The 4930-nt window shown below is 42.6% G+C and overlaps 1 protein-coding gene across 1 annotated transcript in view; it reads right to left on the bottom strand.

The window, feature by feature from the left end:
• Slc25a30 (solute carrier family 25, member 30) overlaps nt 1-557 on the bottom strand; it is a 27313-nt gene extending 26756 nt beyond the window's left edge. Inside the window, exon 1 of the mRNA XM_013025062.1 lies at nt 513-557. The gene's annotated coding sequence lies outside the window, so the exon portion shown is untranslated. The remainder of the gene's footprint in view (nt 1-512) is intronic.
• Between the last annotated feature and the right edge of the window lie 4373 nt (nt 558-4930).

The raw sequence follows: 4930 nt of genomic DNA, 5'->3' as shown, positions 1-4930 counted from the left end.
CAGATCATTAATGCTTGTTTCCTTCCTTCCTTCCTTCCTTCCTTCCTTCCTTCCTTCCTTCCTTCCTTCCTTCCTTCCTTCCTTCCTTCCTTCCTACCTTCCTCTCTTGTGCCAGTATTAGGGCTTGAATTCAAGACCTGGGCACTGTTCTTTAGCTATTTTGCTCAAGGCTGATGCTCTACCTCTTGAGCCACAGCTCTACTCTGGCTTTTTGTTGGATATTTAGAGGTAAGAGTCTCATAAGCTTTTCTTCCCGGGCTGTCTTCAAACCTGGATCCCTAGCTCTCAGCCTCCTGAGTAGCTAGGATTATAGGTGTAAGTCACCAGCATCTGACCTAGATCAGTAAATTTTAATCTTACTTCATCAGTGGCCTTAATTTTCATTCAGGAATCAAAATATAATCTGCCAGGTTGATGCTGATACTCAAATATGCATTCAGGCTGTTTCTGGACAGTTTATTTTATCTGAGATCTATAATTTTTCATGTAATCAATACTTGCTATTCATTTACCACTGTCTCAGTGAGTCCCTAAAGGAAGGCATCACATCCTCTGGGGTGCACCGAAGCAGGAGAAGGTTATAGACCTGCGTCATATGATAAAGGACAATTACTTAAAATGGCCACAATCTACTTGTAGTGTACACTCTGTAAATGTCAGCTCACTCTGAACCATATTACGTTACAAGCTGGGAGGCAGCTTGGCATGTCTAGAGACAGAGTCCAGTCAGAGCCACACACTCCTTCCTATAAAAGTTCCTGCTAGCCTCTGAGGCCAGGGGTTCCTTCCTGGACACAATCAGCATCACCAACTCCAGTTAACAATGCAACCAGTTAACAGCAGGATACCTAGCTTGAATGCCTCTGGTGGGAGTTAGATAGCATACATGCTAAATACACTAAATAAATGCTGCCTTCTGACTTGCTGTCCTTCCTTGTTCACTGTACTACACATTCACCCTTGTGCCCCAGCTCCTGTACAATCATGAGAGGGTCTGCAAGCTGTTGAACTGGGCACTGTCCCTGAGCTTTGTCACTCAAGGCTTGAATCATTTGAGTTACAACTCCACTTCCAGCTTTCTGCTGGTTAATCAGAAGTAAAAGTCTCACAGACTTTTCTGCCCAGGATGACTGAATCATGATCCTCAGATCTCAGCTTCCTGAGTAGCTAGGACTACAGGCATGAGCCCTCTAAGCCTGGCTTATGTCCCCAGTGTTTTTTATTTTGCATGTATTTAGTAATTTCCCAAGTCTACCTGTCCAGAACCTACCATAAGTCACTAGTCAGCTCCAACAAGCTCAAGACTGTTTCAAACTAAGAGGAAACATCAGAGTCCAAAATTGGACCCTTTGGAAATCAAATACATTATTCCTCATTTGTGATGATTAACCAAACTCAGAGTAGTTACAAACATGTGGGGGAGAAGGCTTCCCAGACATAAAAACTGAAGGTCACTGCATGCTTTACGTATTTCAGCACCTGTCTCAAACCCCCTCTGATCTCCCTAATGTCGCTGGAAACCTTGAATGCCTGTACTTTAACTCAGTGTTGGCCTTTACTGAATTCACAGGTAAGATAACAATGAACATGATCACGTTAATATAGTGATAATATCTCTAAGAATAGATATTAATAAGTTCTAATCATTCATTTACTATCCAATAGTAACTTCCTCAACTCAGTTTTTGTTTTGCTGACTTCTGAACTGAAGAGCCAAACACAGATTACATAACAGTAGCTCCTGGAAGTTCTGTAGCCAACCTTGTCCCATAGAACTGCGTTTAAAGCCCTGGCCTCCACTCCTGCCACCCCCACCCCAGCCTAGGTAGCCAAGTTGTACTCTTCCCACAAACAGATCATAAATCCAGGCACATCCGGTGCCTAGCCTCGGGCCACACAGCTGGTGCGAGCAGGATGAGGCTGACTACCCCAAGTTCAGACTCTAAGCACTGTGTTCTTTAGACTTGCAGCCTCAGGCTACACACTGTCACAAACCAGTGAAAACATAGGAAACATCAAGAACCCACACGGAGGTTGTGGTGATTAAAAATATTCCATTCATTTCAATTAAGGAGAAATGAAAAGGTTATAGTTGACAGGATGTCTTTCATAAATAACAACAACAAAAAAGCCTAATTTAAGGGAAGAACCTTAAAATATTCAGAAAGACACTTATTTTTTTCCCAACAAACGGTATACTGTACAGCAATGAATACAATTTAGTGTTCATGACTTTTTCTCAAGCTTTTCTTTTTTTTTTTTAATGTGTGCAGGAACTGGGTTTGAACAAGTATGCTCAGTATTATTGCTAAAGTCTGGTGCTCTACCACTTGACCCACACCTCCATTTTCAGCTTTTTTTTTTTTTTTGCTGGTTAACTGGAGATAACAGTCTCTCAGATTTGTCTGCCAAGACTAGCCCCAAACTTCGATCCTCAGGTCTTAGACTCTTGAATAGCTAAGATTACAGGCATGAGCCAGTGGCCCCTGGTTTCCCATACCTTTTCTCTTTTTCAGCTAAAATTCCGTAACATGAAACAAACCACACAGAAGTGACCTAAAAGACACTCAGCATAGTCACAAAGTATGCAACCACCATTTTGTCTAGTGCCCAAACCATTCACTAGTCCCAAAGGAAACTATGAAGCAGCTGCTCCTAGCATGCCTGCTCCCTTCCATGTTATTCTTATTCCAGGGGGTCCTGGCATTACTGAAGTAAATTAAATGATGGTCCATTTATACCAGGGAATACTGTGATTACTTAAATTCCTGTTTTAAGTAATTTTAACCTATGATTAATGGTGAATGAACTGATGTCCTTCTGCCTCAGTCTCCTGCATGCTGGAATTCAGGCATGTACAAATATGCCTGGTTATTCATCTTATTTAGAAGTGCCTATTTTTCTTTTCTTTTCTTTTCTTTTTTTTTTTGTCAGCCGTGGAGCTTGAACTCTGAGCCTGGGCGCTGTCCCTCAGCTCTTCAGCTCAAGGCGAGCACTCTACCACTTGAGCTACAGTGCCACTTCCGGTTTTCTGGTGGTTTATTGGAGATCGGAGTCTCTCGGTCTCTCCTGCCCGGGCTGGCTTTGAACCACGATCCTCAGATCTCAGCCTCCTGAGTAGCTAGGATTACAGGCATGAGCCACCAGCGCCCGGCAGAAGTGCCTATTTTTCATAATTACCATGTGGGAACACACACTGCACACGCAGCATGTGAAATGTCAGCAAAAGTTTGTGGAATGATAACTGATCCATTTAAAAGTTAACTGTTTAGCACTGTTCACAATAGCTAGGATATGGAAACAACTCAGATGCCCCACCACAGATGAATGGATCCAAAAAATTGTGGTATTTATACACAATGGAATATTATGCAGCCATTAGAAATGACAAAATAATGGCATTTGCAGGGAAATGGATGGAGCTAGAAGAAATCATGTTGAGTAAGGTAAGCCAAGAGCAAAGAGACAAATGGTACATGGTCTCTCTGATGAGTGGATGTTAAATCCAAAATGTTAGGTGATACCACAAAATTAACAGGACTTAAGAAACAAAGAATTTTCACTCATCTGGTCGAACCACTACTAAATATCCCCATGCTGCTGATCACATGTATGGTGTATATGTGTACACCGTTATATGTTATAGACTGTGATAGACAATTTGCTCCAGCAAAGTTAGAATGAACTTGTGACTTTAAATGAGCATCATTATTCCACAATACTGTGAAATTTGGGAAATTATGTAATCACTTAATCACAACTAAAAAAAAAGCACCAGAAAACTAGAAGTGACACGATGGCTCAAGTGGTAGAGCATGAGCCTTGAGCTGAATTGTTCAGGGACAGCTCCCAGGCCTAGAGCTCAAGCCCCACGGCTGACCAAAAAAAGAGAGAGAGAGATCTTTCATGCAATTGTTTCTAACATATTTATAAGATTATGTCTTTGTTGCCTTGTATGTCCCTCCCCCATGGTACAACCCCTGCTTTCACTATATATGATGTTGGTATATGTGGAGGGGAAGGGAAAAAACAAATTGTAAAAACAGAGATACAAGAGGACCCACTGCAACAATGAGATGTACAAGTTGTTATGTCGAAAAATGAATTTTATGGGCTGGGAAGGTGGTCAGTGGTAGAGCGCTTGCCTTGCATGCATGAGGCCCTGGATTGGATTCCTTAGCACCACATAAGCAAAAAGCAAAAAGCTGGAAGTGGCGCTGTGGCTCAAGTGGTAGAGTGCTAGCCTTGAGCTGAAGAGCTGAGGGACAGCGCTGAGGCCCAGTGTTCAGGCCCCACGACCAGACCCCCCCCAAAAGAAAAGAAAAGAAAAACAAACTTTACAACTTTGGTGGGGGAGGACTGGGGGGGGTGAGGGGGAGGATATGAAGGCATGAGAGAGGGTAAACAAAGCAGGAGGCTACAATGCTTGATAAGAAATGTGCTCATTATCTTACCCACGTAATTGTAACCCCTTTGTACAGTATTTTCACAATAAAAATATATTTAAAAAAATTTTTAAAAGTTAACTGTTTAGCACTATATCCTCATGGCATTAACTTTTAACTTCATGCCATTTCATTAATTTTTTTTAGTTTTCTGTCACTACTATTTTCTTTTGCCAGTCCTAGGGCTTGAACTCAGGGCCTGGGCGCTGTCCCTGAGCTGCTTTTTGCCCAAAGCTAGCACTCTATTACTTAAGCACAGCACCAGTTCTGGCTTTCTCTGAGTAGTTTATTGGAGATAAGAGTTTCATGGGGGGCTGGGAAGGTGGCTCAGTGGTAGAGCGCTTGCCTTGCATGCCTGAGGTCCTGGGTTCAATTCCTCAGCACCATATAAGCAAAAAGAAAAAAGCTGGAAGTGGCGCTGTGGCTCAAGTGGTAGAGCACTAGCCTTGAGCTGAAGAGCTGAGGGACAGCGCCCAGGCCCAGAG

Source organism: Dipodomys ordii, unplaced genomic scaffold, assembly GCF_000151885.1.
Source record: "Dipodomys ordii isolate 6190 unplaced genomic scaffold, Dord_2.0 Scaffold1, whole genome shotgun sequence".
Taxonomy (NCBI): domain Eukaryota; kingdom Metazoa; phylum Chordata; class Mammalia; order Rodentia; family Heteromyidae; genus Dipodomys; species Dipodomys ordii.
This window is presented reverse-complemented; position numbering and strand designations above follow the sequence as displayed.